Source organism: Pseudoliparis swirei, chromosome 24 (assembly GCF_029220125.1).
Source record: "Pseudoliparis swirei isolate HS2019 ecotype Mariana Trench chromosome 24, NWPU_hadal_v1, whole genome shotgun sequence".
Taxonomy (NCBI): Eukaryota; Metazoa; Chordata; class Actinopteri; order Perciformes; family Liparidae; genus Pseudoliparis; species Pseudoliparis swirei.
This window is the reverse complement of record NC_079411.1, coordinates 8,763,400-8,769,595: the sequence shown is the minus strand read 5'-3', so window position 1 is coordinate 8,769,595 and position 6,196 is coordinate 8,763,400.

The following is a 6,196-nucleotide window of genomic DNA, read 5'->3' as shown; positions in this document are numbered from 1 at the left end:
CTTGAGAGCCCTGTTAATGACATGTGGTTCAATTAAGTACTCACTCTCTTAAACTTTAAATCTTGAAAGAAATAATTTGGTGTGTTTTGGTGTGGTGAATTGAATGAAACTCAGCTGTCATAAGGAGCAGCAGGAGAGCACCTTGTTAACCTCTTGGTAAACTGCATGCTCAAAACATAGCATTGTTTATTAAGGCTGCCCACATAGCATTTATCTTTTTATTTGCAGACCTAGGAAAAGGACCCTCTCAAAAAATTTCCAAACAGTACTTTGAACAAGTAAGATGTATTCTAAAGAATTTAACAAAGACAGGACATGTGTGCAATAGAATTAGGCATGTTTTTGTAAATGAGAGTAGAGTTATTAAAACCCATTTTAATTCTTTAAGGTAGCAAAGATGTCTCACAAATGACCTTTGCCAGGCCAGAATGCAGGGTACAACATGGGTACAACGCCAAATTTATTCAAATTTCCTGATATTTGAGCCACCAACATGTGTGGCTGCGTGCGCGGCAACATTTTGGTCACCCCCGACAAAATCTCACTCCAAGGTTTTTTGAAAAGTTGGCAGCTCTGAAATGCGCTGTTTAGTTTCCCCTGTCTGTTGTTCCAAAGTCCTGGGACTGAAACTCTCTGGACTACAACGGGATGAGGGATCTAAAGAGCTTCAGACAAGTGTAAGAAGCACAAATCTTGCCGCAGCATCGAGCTAACAGCATGAAGCTAACTAGCTAACAGCATGAAGCTAACCCTGTTTGAAGAGGATAGCAGAGCAGCAGAAGGAGACCGAACTGGCATTGAAAACACAACGAAGAAGTTCTGAAAAACAGACGCATTCCCTCAAGAATAATGGAAACCGGCTCGTCACAGACATGATTGACTTTAACCAGAGAGTTATTGAGAAGTTTGCCAACTTTAAAGAGAGGAGGGCTACTTTTCTTTACATGTAGTGGGGTCTACTCTGTCAAACACCCAATGTAACGTGATGCTGATGATAACATCTTTCTGCTCTGAACCTCTTTCATGTGAGGGTGAACCTCTTTTATTCTGTAAACCTCTGAAACCCAACCCAATGTTTCTTAAGGCATTCTGCTCTGAACCTCTCATGCTAAAGTTACAGTTTGTTGATAGTTGTTATTGGACGGTGTGTTCTTGAAATAAAGCTTTGTTTTTTTACAATATTCTCCTCAAAACCTCTTTTCTTCTCATTGTTGAGTGCTATTTAAATCGTGTCACCCAACTGTGCCCCCCCAAAAGAAATTTCACCAGCCGCCACTGGTACTGAGCTGTTCTTTGGACCTGGACTCAAAATGACCAAGATGACACTTTTTGCCACCAGTGAGCAACATTTTTCCACATCTACTTTATTGTATTCCTTTCAGCTGATAACTCCAGAACAACTTTTAGTTTTTACTGTAATAATATAAGAACAGTCAACATATTTGATTTAATTTATATATACAGCTGCAGCAGTGTGCTGCTATAGGCTTATGGTGTGTTCACACCGGACGCGTCGAAATTTCGACGCGCGTCGAGATTACATGCAAAGTCAATGCACAGCTGCGTATATTCCAGCGAGCAGCGCGTCAGACGCGTTTGAAGCAGCACGAACAGAGGGTTTGCCGCGGGGCGAACAGAGCGAACAGACGCAGCTCGTCGACGCGCGAGTTGAAATTTCCCAACTCCGGCAGCAAAAACGCGTGAGTCATAGTTGCGTCAGCCAATCAGCGTTGAGCAGCTCCGCTCGTCATCGTCCTGCCGGTTTAGAAAGTGGAGGAAAAGATTATTGTCGCCGTCTGTGGGCACCCCGAACTTTATGACACAACTCTTTTTACTTACCGAAACCGTAGCTATAAAGATGAAGCGTGGAAGAAGGTCGGAGAAGCTATTTGTTGTACTTTACTATGAACCAACCGCCGGCATATGTGTTTCATGGCAGAGGAGATCTGCTGCCGGAGGTGGAAAAGTCTCAGACACGTATCAAAGAGAGAAGAAGAGAGAGAGCAGCGAGAAGCGCAGTGGGAGTGCTGCTCAGTCCACTAAAAAGTGGAAGTACTCTGCGGTCGCGACGCGTCTGGTCTGAACACACTTTTTCTCCGACGCGCGTCGAGAGTGCTGCGTCAGACGCGTCGAGAATTTTTTCGCCGCGTCCGGTGTGAACACACCATTATAGCTGCCGGGGGACGTTTTAGGATGCACTGAGCACCTATCTCCTCTTTTTTCTCTCCTTAGGGATGCATTTTCCCAGCTGCTCCTGAACACATCATCTCACTCTTCCGGTAAGCTCCGGTTGCCAGCTCAGCAGCGAGCATGATTTCTTCTTCTCCCCCTCCCGCTCCCTCTTGCTCAGTGTGTCTCATGTATAGTTATCCCCCTGCCTCCCTTAATGATAACGATACATGCAACAAGTGTAGCTTATTTGCTAGGTTGGAGGCAGGTCTAAGTGGGTTAGATGCACGGCTCCGCGCCATCGAAGCTCAGACAGCTATGCTAGTTAGCCCGCCCTCTCCCGTAGCCGGCGCGGAGCTACAGTCAGCTGATAGCTGTTCCCCGGCGGTAACCGTGCAGCCGGGTGGTTGGGTAACTGTTCGCAGGAGTAGTAAGTCTACACAGAAGCTCGCTGTGCACCAACCACTTCACATTTCCAACCGGTTTTCCCTGCTCAGCGACACACCCGCTGAGAAACACACCCTGGTTATCGGGAGCTCTATAGTCAGGAACGTGAAAATAGCGAAGCCGCGGACCAGAGTCGTGTGCCTCCCGGGGGCCAGAGCGGGCGACGTGGAGTCTTGTTTGAAGCTGCTGGCTAAGGACAAGCGGAGATACAGTCGGATTGTAATACACGCCGGTGGTAATGACGCCCGAGCCCGCCGCTCGGAAGTCACTAAAATTAATGTGGAATCCGTGTGTGCTGTAAGGTATTCTCAAAACTGAGGCACTACGCAGATGGTGGAGAAACAGGCTTCCGGACGCGCATGGATTAAGTTATCAACATTTAATGGCAGGAAATGTGAATCAAACATTCAACGCGCTCTCTCCTCGTGTCCAGGCTGCAGGCTCCCGGCACCTTCCGAGAGCACAACCTTCCCTTCGGGGCTTACCTGAGAAAAGAGAAAGATCCCTCTACAAACACGCAGTCATATACTCTTCCTGTTTACGGTCAAAACCGTCACTTCCGGTTTCAGTCGCTTTCACAATAAGATTCCCGTCTCGTTTTTGACTGGATTAAAAGTCACCTTCACAATAAAAGTATCTTGTTATTGTGAGACTTCACGGATTTCAACCGGCTTCGTCAATCTATAATACTAACATACAGTCACTCTCATGCAATATACATTAATTCTTGCCATTTACATTTGCATAGAGTAAACATTACCCCTATGCTTCATAATACATTAATAACAATATTCTCCTTAATATTGTCTATTATATCTTTCTATATGTATTAATTTAAACCATAAGACCTCTGCAGATGTTATCAAAATAAACTATTACAACTTAACAATCCCTCCTTTTATACTTATCCAATAGTATAAACAACAAAGTAATAGCCCTTTTATTTTGACGCTCTATGTAAACAAACATTGTACAACATTTTAATTATCACTCATTATCATTCAGCATCCCTGTGGAAAAAGATCACTCTCTCCTTTCATCCCTGCTTCTCAAGGAAACTAAATAACACTAAGTGTCAGTGTGAATGTATTCATCACACAGGTAAAAATCTTGCTGTCCTGATGGTTCCGGTTGATGTAACGTGTGCACTGTCTAAGTGTCTATCTGTGCAGGTGTCTGTGCATCCCTGTGAATCCAGTCCCTCCGCATACATGCTCTGCAACTCCAGTTCCTCATTGTCAATGATGGTTGCGATCGTCCCACTCAGCTGAGGGAGCATGAACTACTGCGTCCACAGACTGCAAGCAGTTAACTGTCTACCAGCAATTCACACTCACTAATCTCAGCTGAGGACTTCTCAAGGATCTCGGCCAACATGCAGCTACCTGCATGCAGTGGTTCTCTGGTCGAAAAGCCTTGTCTCTGGAACCTGTCTCATACCTCCCCGGGCGTCCCAGCCCCTGGGGAGATATTTACTCCTCATGGTTGTCACTGGCTGAGCCGTCGGTCCGTCGGTGGATTCGCATATCCACATGATGTCATCTGTCCCTCTTCCTCTGCATCGTTCTGTCCTCTGCTCCGAATGGCATCGCAGGGGTCCTCAGGATGGCTCCGTCTGCTCCTCAGTCTCTCTGAGCCAGGTGATGATGGTGTCCGATGCTCCTATGGGCAGCTCCTCATGGCAGGTCCTCACAGCAGGCAGTCAGCACACGATGGAGGTCGATGCTGGAGCGTCAGGTGTAGTTGTTGAAGAGAATGAGAAAACACAACACAACACAGCGGCCACTAGGCCGGCTCTATACAGAATGTGACACTTGACTATGAAAAATTGTCTATATTTTAATTTCTATATTTAATAAGTATCTAATACTTTCTAGGCTTGAATTCGCAATTTTTAACTGAGTCGGAGGAGCAGCTTCTCACCCCGTCCAACAGAGTCTCAATTACTTATCCAATCCAATCTAACTTTATTTATCTTTAATGGTTATGATAAATGTAATTGATCCTATCTATGGCCCTTGACTAGGGCATAGAAATATTCAAATCCTACTAGGATCTGATAGCAGGCAGGTATTCGTCCAGCACCCTCCTTTCTCATGCTCGAACCCTAAAACAGCTTATGGGGAAAAACAAAACATTTGCACATCGAGGTGCCATTACAGTTTTTCTCCATTGCTTTGGCTCAATTCTTGAAACAGAAATTACTTTCTCAAAGCTCTTAGTGCATTTGGTAAAATAGCATATATGGTTCAGCATAACTACATAGATCCCCTTCAAAAGGTCATATCTCACCCAAAACATTTAACTCAAGCTTCAAACCCAAATCATTTTCTCATAAAAATAGTCAGTGCCCCCAAAATGAAAACTTCCTTCTCGATTGCTGTGGCTCATCTCTCTCTTGAAAAAAAGGACATTCTCAAAGCTTTAAATACATTTGCCAAAATAACCGAGATGGTTTAGCAAAACACTATGGCACACCTGCAAAAGGTCATATCTCTCCCAAAACAGACAACTCATCACTCAAAACTCATTCCTTTTCTCATACAAATAGTCAGTGCCCCCAAAATGAAAAGTCCCTTCGTCATTGTTTAAACACTGCGGGTCAAAATGTTTCGATGTTTTGTCAGTATGGCAGTGGACCATAGAAATATCCCTCATGTGCACAATTCAATCTTGGCTTAGTCCTGTGACACTGAATGGTTACTGTAGGAGATGTTTTCTTTCCAGAATACTATGTGTATCAAACAGAACAAAGATTCATTCAAGAGGAGCCAACAAGGTTTCACATCACATACTGTATTGCACTTATACTGCCGTGGAAATTCTTACAGTAATTGAAAAACAGAAACAGAAAATGTGTACAGCAAAAAATAGTGTCAAACAAAAAGCACATCAAAAATAAAATTAAATATAGCCTACACGACTGTAACAAAACATACAGTAGGAAAGTAAAGCAAAGCTGGAGTTCAAAGCTGGAGTTCATCCTCACTCTCCTGCTCAACATCGCATCTGATGTTCTCCCTTGCGATGCAACGGGGGAAGAATCGCTGTGCATGACGCAACCATCCCCTGCACCGGTCTGCTGTGACATCGGCACAAGCAGCATCCATTGCCTGGAGAAGGGACCTCTGGTTTAGAGCCCAATGCTCATACACCCTCCACCACCACGCACCCTTGCTCCTCTTCCTCTTCTTCTTCCTCCTCTTCCTCGAACAGGCAGTTGCCCTTGTTCGTTTACCTGGCCAGGTGCTTCCATGTTCATACTGTAAACTCTACTGAACTTTGTCACGCCCTCGATATTTGATGGAAGCATTTATACTCCTGGATAGCACCTGTCAGCTCACTAAAATGACTGTGTGATTGGTGATCGGATGTGAGAAAATCCCCCTTGATTAGTAAAGTTCTAGTTGCACCTTAAAATGAAGCCGATGATCCAAGAGATCCATATTACAGTATATACCATGATGTTTTTCATGGTATTATGTGCCTGAACGATTTTGACAGTGGAGTAAACTATTGTGCAGGTGATGATGTAAACAAGGAAATGATGCCAAGATGTTTTGCAGAGAACAACCACTTG